Source organism: Lissotriton vulgaris, chromosome 5, assembly GCF_964263255.1.
Source record: "Lissotriton vulgaris chromosome 5, aLisVul1.2, whole genome shotgun sequence".
NCBI classification, from domain to species: Eukaryota; Metazoa; Chordata; class Amphibia; order Caudata; family Salamandridae; genus Lissotriton; species Lissotriton vulgaris.
In genome coordinates this window covers 1,208,714,804-1,208,730,335 of record NC_141693.1, presented here as the reverse complement: position 1 = coordinate 1,208,730,335, position 15,532 = coordinate 1,208,714,804, and the positions used below count along the sequence as shown (strand labels likewise).

At 42.6% G+C, this 15,532-nt stretch overlaps 1 long non-coding RNA gene across 1 annotated transcript in view; it reads left to right on the top strand.

Annotated features, from left to right (window-relative positions):
* LOC147712289 (uncharacterized) overlaps positions 1 to 5,309 on the top strand; it is a 69,515-nt gene extending 64,206 nt beyond the window's left edge. The window contains exon 4 of the long non-coding RNA XR_015295744.1: positions 4,311 to 5,309. This is a non-coding gene — a long non-coding RNA (uncharacterized LOC147712289). The remainder of the gene's footprint in view (positions 1 to 4,310) is intronic.
* The last annotated feature ends 10,223 nt before the right edge of the window (positions 5,310 to 15,532 follow it).

Sequence of the window (15,532 nt, the reverse complement as noted above, 5' to 3'; positions counted from 1 at the left end):
GCAGGCGATGGGAAGCAGAAGTGTCCGGTGGATCCAAGGGTGGATCTGAAGTGGTGAAGACCTGAAAGCAGAGGGGACAATGTTCAAAGTCACTGACCAGTGACCACTGTGGAACCAGATTGGAACCAGGCAAAGTCGGGTGCAAACAGGTGATGAGGTGTTGCTTCTCTCTGCAGCCACGTGGACACGAAGAGGTCAAGGACGTCCAGGAGTCGATCACGAGCTGTCCCACAAAGTTTCTAGCTGATGGCGGTGTCGGCAACTCGATTGAAGCAAACAAGCCTTGGCTAATGCGAGCCACGGGGAAAGTGAAAAAGGCTTATTACTCGGACCAGCAAAATCAGAGCGGGTACTCCTTTCTACAGGAGTGAGGGCAGGTCTGGAGCAACCAGACCCACAGTGTAAATTGTAGGTTTCCTTGCCAAGATGGCCGCTGACCACGTGGCAAGCGGCCGGGATGGCGAGTCGAGTGGCACAAAGCAAAAGGGCCCCACGTAGATCGTGGAGATGCTGGAGGGCTGATCTTTGGTGCAAATGCTGCTTGGTTGTGGGGCTTCTCAAACCCCAAAGCACAGAGTCGAGGGTGCCTCGGGTGCTGCGCAGTCAGCGTCTCGGGGGTCTTCCAAGATGTCCGCTCTCACGTCTCTCGGTGCGTCCACGGGTCCCTTCTTTGCAGGGACTGTGGATCGGGCTGTGAGAAGTTGGGGAAGCTGGGTCTTGTCAGGCTCTGCACTCGGGCTCCGGCGGGAGGAGGCGGCAAAGCAGACGTCGAGGTGCTGGGTGGTGCCTGTGTTCACAGGGTGGCCCCTCCTAGGCCACAAGGGAGATGCTCTTCAGTCTTCTATTCATCAGAAAGTCGAAGTCCAGTCGTCTTCTTAGTTTAAAGTTGATTTCAGGATGATCTGCTGTGCAATGGCACTGCTCCCACTCTTATTCCCAATCTGAGGGGTGGATCACCTACTAGGTCCCTCCTCTGGGTGGGACCAGGAAGGGGGGCGGTTACACCCCCTTTCCTTTGTCCAGCTCCTCGCCAGGCCTGGGTCTGGAAAGTCCCAGGACCGGTTTGGACTGGCTTATGCACGGGGACACCTTGTGTGCCCCGGGCATGTCTCAATCTATTCAGCCCTGTCCTACCCAATACACAAAACCCTGTCTGGGGTGGTGCTCGCACCTCCCAAGGCAGGAAACCCTTTGTCCAAGCCTCCCTCGCTGGAAGGACTCCCAGCAGCAGGAGGTCAGACTTGTGTCTGTGGTGGCAGCATCCATTTTGTGATGCTGAGGCTCTGGTTACCTTTAACCGGGGTTAAGGCTACACACATGTCATGTCCCTCTAGAAGGGTGGAATGCTATCCCTGTCGACAGAACTGTCGAGGGGATAGTATTCCAATTCGTATGACCCCTTACTCGACATGTTTTGATAAAGCCAAACCAAACATAGCATATAACCGCGAGGATTATAATGCACTTAAGAGTATATGGTATGGCAATATCCCGGAACAGCTTAGGGAGTGGTTCCCGACAGCTGCAGACAGACTCGGCTCATGCTAGAGCACCATCTCACATATTTCCAAGCACTCTGCCTCCAGGATTGATGAGGCCTTCCATAGGAGTGGCTGATAGGAACATATGTGTCCAGTTTAAGGTTAGATATAGGGATACTATATCTAAGTAAGAGGTGATTACACCAACTTACCCCTGCTGAGTGATCAGCCAGTTGTGTCAAATATGGAGGCCAGGCCAGGGGTGGCACAATACATGCTGCAGCCCCTGGTAGGCCTTGGATGCACCTATGCCCTGGGTACCTAGGGTACACTGTTACAGGGGCCAATAAGGTGAACCAGTTCCAATTGTGTATGCACCTAAGGTACATGGAGCCCATTTTAAGGAGAGAGCAATTAGCCTGGGGCCCTGAATAGCAGGATCCCAGGCCAACTATGTCAAAAACCAGCTAAACACCAGGCAAAAAGTTTGGGGGTAACCATAGTCAGATATCCACCTTCCTACAGTACTCTTGAATTTCCATAGCGCAAATCAACCTGGTCTGTCTGGCCAACATAGACTGAGGTGATGTCTGGTGTGCAGTCAAACACAAATTGTGGCACTGTTCCTTACAGTAGTATGGATTCATCTCAATAATTCATCTAGCCCAATCTGTCTTCGGATTATGCTCCATGAGCCAAGGTAATCCCAGTATGAGCTGAAATTGAAGGGGATGGATCAGACTGAACTTCAATGTGCTTAAATATTGGCCTGGTTGATTCCATCAACGGCTCGAAAAGGTTCTGGCTTCTCGTTCTTGAGAAATCTAATTCCTAACGACCTAGTACATTTTATACCACAGAAATTACCGGTAGCTCCGTGGTCTATCATTACTGACACCTTATCTACTTCTGAAGTTCCAAATTTGATCAGACTGGAAATATTTAGATGAGATGCGGAAAATTGCAATGTATCGGCGACTAGTTGAGAATCTGGAGTTGTCTCGTCAAAAGCACCCACCAGAGCAACTCCTCTTACTGATGGGGCCTATCTTTTACCAAAGCATTATTCTTACGTGTCTTAGGACACTCTTTGAAAAAGTGTCCAGAATTTCAGCAATACATACATAGTTTTCCAACTCGTCATTTCTCTCTTTATTCCTTGGTGAACGGCACTCAAACTGAGTCAATTTACATGGGTTCTTCTTTCGAAATGACTTTACTGGATTTCGCAGTGTCGGACTTAATCCTATCAAATTGAGGGGGAAAATGTCTGACGTATTTTCGACGTTCAAATCGTCTTTGGCTTTGATGTTGATCAATCTGCAATACCAGATCAATTATTTCAGAGATGTCAGTGGGTCTCTTAGGTATTTGCACTAACCCATTTTTAAGCTCCTCTTTGAGACCTCTGTAGAAGATAGCTGCACTTTTCACTTCTGGCCAATTGATTTCAACGATCAACTTATTAAATTGCTCCAAGTATGCAATTAATTGTTGGTTCTCCCCTGCTTCAGGTCTAAGAGTTCATTATCTGTGGATTGTGGGATGGTTCATCTGTCAAAAATACGTAAGAACTCTATCTTACATTCCTCAAAATGGTGGAGAAGTGTGGCTCACTGGTTAGAGCAGGCAGACCCTGAAGCAGAGGTCAGACCCGGGACCAGGGTTCAATTCCCGACGCGGCAGGGTCTTGAGCTCAAATGTCCACGGACTCGATAATTCTCGCTTCGGTGCCTGACCTAATCATGGGTTCACACTCTGCAACTCTGGGCATTAAGCTTGCTTAATCTCCACAACGGCCCCCTGCGGCGGGATGCCTGGCTTTCACCTTGGGGATGCCCGTTAGGGGCTATCTCACAGGGAAAAGCCAGGACGGGTTCCCAAGGCAAGCGCCGAGATGCCTCCGGGTAGTCGAGCGCTATATAAGAACATACAAAAAAAAAAAAAAAAATCATACAAAATATAATCATTGTTATTTACTAGTGGCATCAACCAGACTGCAGCAACTCCACTCAGGTAGGACAATATGAAAGCCACCTTGGATTAATTTTCTTTGAAAATAATAGGTCTATACAAGAAATGCAATGCATGGTGCATGAGAAAAATGTGGGCCTTAGGGGGGTCCCCACTAAATCTCTGTGGTGCCCCCAAAGGAATTATTGGGGAAATAGCATTTATTACTTGAAGGGGACGGAGAAAATTGTTGGGACCTATTTTCCTTGGACATGGGGTTAGACCCTACCAAAAACTCATCAAATATCTGATAGAGATAAATGGCTTCCTGACTCGACTTCTTAACCTCTTCTCGAAGGATCTTGTTTTCTTGCATAGTTTCACTCAACTCTTTTTGTAACCCCTCCAAAACTGTTGCTAAGGCCTTAGCATCTTTCCCTTCAGCCATTCCGCCCAGGTGGAAATTTGGTAAATGGCACTTCAATCTGTCAGCTCCAAGCACCTGAACTCTAGTTTCCAAAGGAACAGAAGAACTATACCTCAACCCCCAACTCCACTGCCAGCGAACTTGGAATGGTTCACTCACAGTAAAGAGGGGGAAAGGGGATTGGGATGACAAGAGAGGCTGCTCATTATGTGCCTCTTCCTCACTAGATTCGAGTGAAGGTCTTCTAGGGCACCTGCAACATAAAACACGACATAACTACTTCAATACAACTATAATTACTTTTCTCAATATTTTCTACTTTGCACCCTGTTACCTGTATTTCCTCGGTGGTTTAGCTGCTCTCCTAGTTATATCATGTGATGAATAAAATATTCGAATAAGGTTCACAAAAATAACAGTATTGTTCTTTCTCTTTTTTCTTTTAACAGATGCAGAACAGTGGAGTCTATTGTTGATAAGTACAAATATATCTATATATATTTATATCTACAGAGAATTGGCTCTTTCAATTGTGGGTATAGATTCTTGGTAGTAGTCTTAAGCTGAAAGAGCAGAAGTATGCTAAACTCCAGGTTAAACGTTGAGCACTCTTTCTTTAGTTAATTCTGTAAGTCTTTATTCCAGCAGAAACACTTGTACAACTCCTCACAAATTAGTCAGCAAATGGTTAGAGCAGGATTACTTTCGGTTGAGGAGAAATAATAAAACGCGGTGACTTACTTGGACTTCTTCTCCATTTTCCTGAGTCTCTAAACAGAACAAAATAGAACAACTGAAGAACTCACGTAGGATACTGAGACTGAATAAGAAACCTGTCACCATAAAACTGAAACCTAATGAATTTCACCAGAAAGCACTAATGAAGGACACTCTGAAGTGTCAGACGATGGATTGCAGTGACAAACGCTAACCCTCAGAAAGGTTTCTGTCACAGTCATGCGCAGAAACAAGAAAGCGTGAGCACGAAGGCAGCAACACTCCTCTTGGTGCCAGAACACTAGACCTGCTACCATCACGAATATCAGCGGTGGTCGCCATCTTGGATTTCTGAGACTGAGGGCTATGGATCATTTTGAGAAGTACTAACTGGAGTTTCACAGAGATGGAACGATGGCGTTTCCCATATGGGTACTTAGGCAATCTCTTAAATGTAACTTTGGGATGGAGATGGATTGGAGTAGATTGTGTCACAATTTGGCCAGTCCTGACACACACACTCTTCTAGCTAGTCTTCCTTCCACCCATGTAACTCACTTATGGTGTATCTAAGCATGCATATATCAACCATGTATATATTATGCATTAATAGTTATGAAAAGGAATGTAACTAATGAATTATAAGTAATTTCATTATTTTTTGTAATTGATGTTGCATTAATTTATAAATTCAAAAAAGGTTAAAATATTTATTATTAAATAACTAGCAGCCCGTCCCGACGTTGTCCGGGTATGAATTGCTGCCGGCCAGTAGTATATTGTTTTGTAGGATTTCGTTTTGATAGCATTTCTTATCTGTGACAGGCCTGTGAAACGTTCCGATTCACAGTGCACTGCTGATGCACTTAAGACTGCACGTTCAGTAGTGTGTGAACTCGAGTTTCCCTACTTTATTTTTCCTTGCAATATTATACAGCGCGAACTCGACAACATGGCATGAGCACAATTTACATTACAGAAGAACACATTCATTTGTGGTAGGCATGGGGAGACAAAGCGATTTGCCTGGAATCACAGGATGTTGAGCTGATGCAGAGATTCGAACGTAGCTCCCCAGCTCTAAAGTTCGCAATTCTAGAACTTGTGGCGGGATGTGTGTCTAAAAGTGTATGTCGTGCTGGCCATCAATGAGAGAGACCTGTGCATTTTTCAAATGGGTGGTGAAAAAATATGAGTAATGTGCTGGAGATGTGGGCCGCCGTGCCACCAATGTACTTATTCCTCAACTTTCTTTCCGCATACCATCACTCCGCATACTTTCATTACGAAAGTACCATGACTCCGCAATGCCATTATAACGCATTGCATTACATTTTATATGCTTTTACCACGCATACATGGTAAAAGCATGTTTTTTAAAATGTTTGGATAAGGTAAGTATGGGTATAGGGGTATATGTTTTGGGGTACTGAGGTATATGTTTTGGGGTGTTTGGGTATTTTAAGGGTTCAGATATAGTTTTGGGTTATGGGGGACAGGGGTAATTTTAGGGTTTAGGGATAGGTATGGGTTTTGGGGTACAGGGGTATTTTTAGGGTTCAAGACTAGGTTTGGGTTTTGGGGGATAGGGGTATTTTTAGGGTTCAGGGGTAGGTTTGGGTTTTGGGGAACATGGTTATTTTAAGGTTTCAGGGCCAGGTTTGGGTTTTAGGGTACAGGGTTATTTTTAGGGTTCATGGCTAGGTTTGGGTTTTGGGGTACAGGGTTTATTTTTAGGGTTCAGGGTTCAGAGCTAGGTTTGGATTTTGGTGTACAGGGGTATTTTTAGGGTTCAGGGGTCGGTTTGGGTTTTGGGGTACAGGGGTATTTTTAGGGTTCAGGGCTAAGTTTGGGTTTTGGGGTACAGGAGTATTTTAAGGATTCAGGCTAGGATTGGGTTTTGGGGTACAGTGGTATTTTTAGGGTTCAGGGCTAGGTTTGGGTTTTGGGGTACAGGGGTATTTTTAGTGTTCAGAGGTAGGTTTGGGTTTTAGGTTTAAAGTATTTTATTTAGCACAACATACAAGGACAAACATACATCATCAAGGAGCGACTAAGTAGGGCGGGCAAAGCCTCAGCCCCGGCGAAGAACTATCAGGTGCAATTATTTATAGGGTTCAGGGCTAGGTTTGGGTTTTGGGGTACAGGGGTATTTATAGGGTTCAGGGCTAGGTTTGGGTTTTGGGGTACAGGGGTATGTTTAGGGTTTAGGGATAGGTTTGGGTTTTGGGGTACAGGGTATATTTATAGGGTTAAGATGGGTTAGTGTTTAAGGGTGTTGGGGTATTTTAAGGAGTAAGGGTGGGTTATGATTATGGGGTGCAGGGTGGGATTAGCACACGATATGAGACATGGCATGAAGGGCGGAAAGTACCACACGCCCCCAGCGTTTGTCACGCCCCCAGCACACGCCCACAGCACAACGCAGACACGCCCACAAGGGACTACTTTGCTGGCACGGTTCTTTTACCTTTTAAATGTATATGGTGGATGTCTGCATAGCCTATGTTCTTCTGCTGCAACTGCCCTTTCCAACGCTGTATTGGGTGTTGTGATTGGTGCTGTGGTTCCTGAGATTACCCGCCTCAAAGGTTTGGGCTCTCTCTTTATTATATTAGTATAGATGCATGTTTTATTTGTATATATTGTATTAACATTAAATCAAATATAATTTTGAAATGTTTTATTTCCTATGGGGTTTTATTTTGATTCCCTTTCTCCATTATTTTCTACGGGATGGTGTTGCAGTAGCGGTGGTTGGCCATGTGTGGTGCTAGACATACTTCAGCTCTGAAATGGAGTAATTTACTACTGTTTTGGGCTCCTTTGTTGATGTACTAAAATTAGGAGTTCAGTTTGTGAACAGCAATGGGCTTACTGATTTGTGGATGGGTGCATAACACTTCCTAAACCCTCACTAACCCTCTCTAATATCCACCTTACTCCTCCACAACCTCCTCCCATGTAATAGTATGTATGCACCTTTCTCCTGCCACTCTTCGATCCCTCTCATATTTACCACTAAGGGCCTGATTCTGATGCAATGAGGAAGGCCTAACAGCATTTGCTCCATCCAAATCTGATCAAGAAAGTGTCTTTCCAACAGACTCAGAAATGTTTCAGACCGAATGAGTATGAAGCGAGTTAGGCATTAGCAATATCCCAATCGGAACCCGACGGCATTTGGAATGACCAAGCCATAAGGAGCAGAATCGCACGTCTCTATGGGCCGCTTTTCCGAACGACCAAGTACGATGCTGGATTTGGACAGCTTTTCCAAATAGTGCCGTCCAACTCGAATCAGCAGTCTGAATTCGACTTTGGGGGCCGTAGTGGCTCCCCCTGCATCCGGAGCCTTCCCACTCAGGCCCGTGGGGGAACCCATGGGTCCCGCCTTACCAGCCATGCCCAGTGTGGCAGGCACCAGTGGGTGCCCGCCACAGGGTGCCCGATTTTCCCCAGCCACATTTTTCTTCAATGAGAGCATTTGGTCAGAAGAAAGGCTCCCATTGAAGTCAATGGGAGTCCAACCAAATTGTATCTGGAAGCATCGTACTCGGTCGGTTGGACTCTCCCGATCAGATTGGGTCAGAAGCCATTTCCAAAATCATTTGGTCTGGAAGTTTTCCCAACCGCATTCAAATCGGGCCCTAAGTAGTAAACCTATGTGTGAGGATGTCCCTATAGAAAAGATAAAAAAAGGTGGAGGTGAGACTCACTGTTGTTGGGCCTCATTCACAAAGATAACTTGCCCTTTTAAGTACTTTCTACTTTAGAGTAAGCTTACTACTTTAGGCTATTGACAACATCTGAGTATGTCCAGCACCACACATAGCCAACCACTGGTATTGCAAAACCCCCTCATATAAAGTAATGGAGGTAGGGCATTTAAATAAAACCCCATCATAAATAATGGTAAATTAAATTATTTAGAATAGTTAAAATATAAATAAATATCATTGAATGTTAATATATTTAAAATAGTACATATTTATTGTTTATTTCTAAATATGGTATTGGGGTGTATTGGTAGGTCCAATGAGTTATAACATTGTAATTGTATTTATATATCGCTTACTACCCCATACAAGGTGTTGAATTACTTTTCGGGAAGTAGCACGCTACTCGGAAACCCAAAAAGGATTAGGGGGTGTTTGAATTGGGAAATATGTATTAATTTGAGCAGGGAGTCAGTTAGTTGGACAGAATAGGATAATGAAGGGATAAAAGAGGAAAGAATCTAGAAGGTTTTTTGTGTGAGAACATAGTAGTCAGACCCCTGACGAGGCATCAATCGCTTCTAGGTATGGTAAGTGATGTGTCATGTTAATTGAGTTCTGGTGGAGGTGGTAAAAATAGGGCGCAGCAGCTTTGCTGTAGTGTAATGTAAATGAGTGTTAACTTATTTTTGGTGTGATTTAATGCCCTGGAATGCTTTTTTGGTTTTGGTGTGGAAAGGTGACGTTGTGGAGTTTTTAGGATCCAAGTGTGACCTGTGTTGTTGGACTAATAGGATCGGTGAATTGTGTGTATGCTTGAGCAGTCCCAGCATGTTTCTTTGCATTATGGTATGAGGTGTGAGTGTCTGTACAGTGATTATAGGGTGATTAGTAAGTCTCTTGTCTTGCCAGTGAGATGGGTTCATTGTTGAGATGTTATGTGAAAATATTGTGAGGAAATATCTTGAACGGTGAAAGTGTGTGTTATGTTTTCGTTTGAACATGTGATACTTGTTTGATTTATGTTGGCATGATCAGTTGTATTGTGCGGCAGAGTATGTTGCAGATATTTTATTGTATTGCAAGATGGAGTGTAGTGTGATCTGGTATATTGTGATATGAAGTGAGAGTATTTGGTTTGGTAACCACATGACTGAAACAAAATACTATAATTCTCACCACACTTCAACCCAACCAGCATCAACACCATTCACAAGCATATCTCCTCACCCGTACCATCTAAACAACTGCATGACTTTATTTTATTTATTTTTATTTTAAGGGTTTTATATAGCGCTAGTCAGACCCGAAGGTATCGGAGCGCTTAGCGCTTGCGTGCTCTCTATTCCTGCACCTGCTGTGTCCGTGGTTCTTCGGCTCCGCTTGTGGAGTGCTCATGGTTTACAAGGGAACAGGCTTCCGGGATCCCTTCACAGTAGATTGTTGACGGCTGTGACTTTGGGGAAATCTTCCAGCATGGCATTACGAAAGGAAAATCAGACGCATTACCGAGGAATCAAGAGTTTGATTATGTTTAACTTCGAGATTGGCCTAAATGTCGGGCAATAAGGGCGCTTTCAGCGCTAAGACACTCTTGCGCATTTATGTTACACAAAAACAATTTTTGGAAATACTTTCTCATAGATGTTTGTGCTAGGCTGGTCCTGTGCATCCCGCAAGAAGGTTATTGACTGTTCGAAGAGAAAAAAGATTACATGAACACTGCATGATTTACCAAGAGTTATTTCTCAGTAATGGTTAATTTATACTGGCATTTCGTTCTTTCAATTTCCCCAGAAGGTCAAAACCATCTACAGTATTAGACCTGGTAGGTTTAAGAGAAGTTCATAATACTAATTGTTACAAATAAAATATTGCTAATATGATAAAGATCATTGTGTATTATTTCTTCAGGGGGAAAACTTGATAAAACAACAGTGATCTTCATACTTCATCCCAAATTCCCTTCACTGCAAAGGAGGTTCAGGTAAATCCCTAAGGTAGACATTCAACAGTAGACTGGCACCATAGTGGTTAGTGACAGTAGGGTTAACCTGTGGTGCTTTCCTTCTAGGTCTCCCTCCCAGCAGTTCCCTTCCCAACACGCTTTCCCTCACCTGGCCACTTCAATAGTCTGTGCTATCACAGGATACCGACTTGAAGCTGCCTGGAGGTGGTACATTCTGGCAACAAAGTGATCCCGAAGAATTGAGCTGCAACAAAAGCCAGCAAGACGGCACTCCAGCCTTGGGTTTTCTGTCACAAGTGCAGTAAAGATGGCCAAGCAAGATTTTGCAAGAATGCTGAAAACTACCAGGAAGTATCCGAATTTTGTGTAGAATGAGAAGTCATTCTACAAACAAGAAGTCAGAAAATGCCAGAGACGTTCAGGTCAGGATCACCTTCAATCGATGTGTGAGAAAAATGAAAAGTGCATCAAGACACCCAAATCTTCTCCAAAGTAGCAGACAGAGTGAAATGGAAAAAGCTGGTAATGAGTGGAGGGGCAACATAAGATTGAAGTGATAGATTTTGAAAGCCAGATCACCCTCACATATGAGCTCTGCCACATAATGCAATGGAAACATCTTTCCTGACTGCTGGAATGTTTGTCTCGACTAGGTGTTGGAGAAACTGCCTGCAAATACATTGACTCTATAAAGGAGAAGATTTGTCTAACCTAACAGGTCACTGGAGTGAACACTTACCCTCATGGTAAACGCCACTGATAATGAAAAGAGAATCCGCTGTTATTCAAGAGCAGTTTGATGTGTGTTATGCAAGGAAGAAAATGATGTAAATTTCCTGGATCTAAATATTACACCGCACAATGTTAGATCCACATTGTCAGCACATGTTTAAGAAGTCAGTCCCAATGAAGGACCAGTGACAAACTCCCAAACTTGCCACCTAGGAAATGATCCTCGAAGATTCATTTGATGGTGTAGGGAAACCAAAACAACATTGATCAAGGCTGCTAGTCATGGAATCTCATGAAAGAGACTTTGTACCCTAATGATTCCTATTACATAACAAAAAGAAGATGACTGTACAAGTTCTGATGATCACAGACAATTAAATTACTCTTATTAGAGGAAGAAAGATTTACAAATTCCATCTGATGTCCACAATTGTGTAAGTGCCCAGAGTACAAAGAAACATCCAAACTGGATCCTACTGGATTGAACTTTGAAGCTTCCATATTGCCAATGGGAGAAGGGCACACTGAGAGATAAACTGATGCAGAGATAAGGAATATTCTAAAAATGAGTGTGATGTGGGTAGGACCTTGGTTTTGGACTTTGCATCTGCCTGTCTTGCCGCTCTACATTTGTCACCTGTTAATGTTGAATAAGTACAAGAACATCTTGTTACATTACTTTTAGCCAGAATATTTAAAGACTCAAGAAGTCTGTATGCCTCCCCAATCATAATTTGCAGGAAGAGAGTAAATTGCCGTCAGGAATAAAAATCAGGAACAAAATCAAACATTGCATAACATTGTTCAGAGTGACCACCTACTCCCTATGGGAGAAGACATTGAGCTAACATATCAGCTACCTATTTTTCAGAATATCCTACAATTTGCCTCTGCCCACAGGATGAAAGAATCTGAAATAATTCAGTAGGGACAAAAAGTCTGATAGACTCACCCTGGAATCAAGGCCCAAATAACCAAATCAGAAACACACACAGAAATATATTGAATGAAATGATACTGATGGCCAAGGTTTCCTACATAAAGAAACTTGCTCTGACGCAATCCTCTTGAAATAACATGTAATAAATTAACCAACATCATCTAGGGGAAGCTTACTTATGTGCTTTACTAACAAGTAACTCGAGTGTCTTAATAAGGCTGCCGAAAACGCGGGAACTAATTTGCGCATGTGCTTACTACATCTACGTAGTATGACGTCTTTGCTTTTGGTGGGAATTCTATGCAGCTGCGCAGTAGTATTAAAATGACCGATTTGAACTTCACATGGTAATGCTCATTGCTATGCTCAAACTAAAGTTTGCTAATGCAATAGTTAAAATGAATTAAAGGGATTAGAGTAGGAATAAGTGGTGTACAGTGCATTCATTTATTCAGTTCGTATTTGGGCCTGGAGGGTGACTGAAATCCCCATCTTGAATGATTATACACATGTGCCTGTGACACAGTCAAACGACGAGCGGTGACATTGAAGCACTGCCAAATCACATCTTACCAGCGAAGCGCCTGAGAACTTCACCTCTTGACCCGGAGAGGGGAAAAAGAAATGGACAATTTTTATATACATTGTACATGAAGTAATATGAATGTGGCTGGGAGGAATAAAGCATGGGAAAGTATAATTAAGGGCGGGAACATAGAACAATGAACCTTACAAAAAGACATGAAATTAGTATGGTGTGATGACCTCTCTCCATCCCACTGACCAATTGAATGAAGGGAATTCACAAATTCTGAAACATTGAGGGGTGGTACATACACCGAGAATAGTATAACTAAGGTAGGCTCAGTCGGTTAGATTGTCTGCCTTGTCACAGACCTGTCATAGACCCAACACTGTATCAGAAGAAGGTGAATGCCAAGGAGGACAGAGGGCTAATCGACCACTCTGAGAGAAGAATCGAGAGAGGCGGAGGGAGAAGAATCTTAGATTGCTGAAGATGAATCGATCTATCTAGAAGGGGAAATCAATGAGAGTAGCACCAGAGAGGGGGGTGAGGCTGGCGTTGCACTTAGAAGAGGTTACCTGTCCTGTCCTGCACCTGATCTGATCCTTAGACTCCTACTAGCTGGAGTCCGTCTTTCAACCCTTGGCCAGGGGTTGGTCCTCTCACCATTCTAGGTAAATATACATCTGTGTGGTATGTTCTTGTACGGTTTCCTTTTTCCACCCTTCCTAGGTACCATTGCTTAGAGATTTTACCAAGTCTTTAAACATTTTTGTTTTGATCATTATTTTCCTTCTTGAGAAGTTGGTGATTGACAAGTATTGGTATTTGACTCACAAAATATTGCATAGATAAAGGTTTTAAAACTCTAGAGTCTGTGGTCATTTAAAGAAATAGGAGTAAATGTTATTTTATGCCTATTATGCTAACAATCTGATCTATCGACCAGAGGAAATTAAGCACTAAGGAGTTAAGGTTTGTTAAGAAAAAGGTGTATAGGTAAATATATTTCAAGGTAGACTAAGTCCTGATCACCAGCGGAGGATTGCCAGCCTATTGTATGAATGCTGATGGGCCCAGGTGAGTATGGTATTTTTGAAATACCCCAAGCTGGTAATCTCGCTGCATCAGTATTTCTTGGTAGCAGAGCTATGGTTAGGTTTTAGTTAAAATAGGTAGTTAAATGTGTATTGGAATATTGATTTATTTATTGACCAAAACCCGTTTGTGTTGTTTTTTGTTGTCTAGAATTCCGCGGGGATACTGAATAGCGGGTGGTAAGTGGAAACCACACTGGGGTGAGGTTACTGGCCTTGATGAAGAAAGTGTGGAAAGTTAGGTGAAACTAGAAGCTCTAGTTAGGGATTATTTTCGTATAAAAGTGAGTGACTGGTAGCAAAGGGGTTCGCTGGTGAAACTTTTGTCTTATATCACCTGGAAAGGGTAAAACTGAAGGGGTAGCAGGTTCTTTGATGCTTAAGTGAAGAGTAAACAGAAGAAGTTTTACTCATGGTGTGTGAAAAGTAAACGGAAAAGGTTTACTTGTAGCGGAAGAAATGGACTTTTCTTTAGAATTAGTAAATCAGGCACAGTAGTGAATGTTTTTATGTTGTTAATTAATGAAATGTGTAATTAAAATTGAAAGAAATTAAGTTTTCGTATTACCTTACAAAGGAGGGGTCAGTTGCGGGTGCTGCGCTGATGTCACTGATAGCCACGCTGGGATTGGTTGAGACAGCAGGTGTGCAGCTGAGGTAATATTGTAAAGGAGGGGATGAGTGCAGAGAGTGAAACTCACATCACAGGAAAACCGCGCAAGCATTGGTTAAAGTAGTTCAGTAAAGCAAATGCTGATTGGTTATAAGAATAAAAGACGCACTGGTATTGGAGAAGCATTTAAGTGAAGTAAACAATTGATTAAATTGCGAAATAGAATTTTCAGTGTTAATAGACCGTGGAGATTATATGTGGAACCCCGATTGAACTATAATAGGGTACCGTCCAGATAGAAGATTTATAGGGGTTGCCCACAAGCCGTACATCAGAGGGGAACCTAGAACCATGTACGGAGAAAAAAGGAAAATGTCATTTATGCAGAAGGTTAAACATTATTTTAAATAGGATAAACCCATTAAGACTAGAGAAGGTATTATTATTCCTCCCCCGCAAATACCTGCATCATTCATGATGATAGAAAGAAGTTACCATACTTGTGTCTGATTAGAAAACTGCATAGAATATACAAAAGATGATGGAATATTAGCATTTCCTGCACATGGAATCTTTAATGGGAGAATTTGACATAATTTGAGAACTGGCATGAATGAGTTAGAACCAAGGCCTAGATTAACTCAGTACGAAGCATTAGAAGAATGGGAGACTGAGGATTTTGAACGAGACAGACCCCGATGTGACAGGAACTTGAGTACATTTTATCCTAAATTTCCCTGAGAAACTCGAGATAAACAGATGAAACAATGGGCACAGGCTATGGTAGTAGAAGGATTATATCCTATATTTACCACAGAAGAACCGACAGGAAGTAAATATGCAGAGAAAACAAAAATTTAGTGACTGGTAGTGGGATTCTGAAGATGATTATTTTGAAGACTTATTAATGAAAAATCCTCCACCTTATTGGGAAGAAATAAATAGAATAACCCCTAGTGCGCAATTTCTGAAAACACCCTTAGTTCTGCAGGTTATACATGAGAATACATTGGAAAGGATACTTCAAGAAAAGGAAAGAGAAGCAATAAATAAAAATAGAAGTGAGTTAATCTAGAAAATAACCCAATTAAATACAAATCCTGAAGCACTAACGATACCAGTGAATATAGGTCCCGTTGTTCCCTTATATGGGGGTAAGCAAGCATGTCTAAAAACTCCTGTTTTGCTACTCCAATTGCACTACCCAGAAAAAAATATATAATAGTTGATGAGCAGGCAAGTGAGTGTGAGTCAATTATTTCATTAATGGATTTACCCATAAGAGAGCCAATAAATGATTTGTTCAGGAAAGTTACCCCTGGGTTCTCAAGAGAGGTACAGATTGAAACATCCAAGGA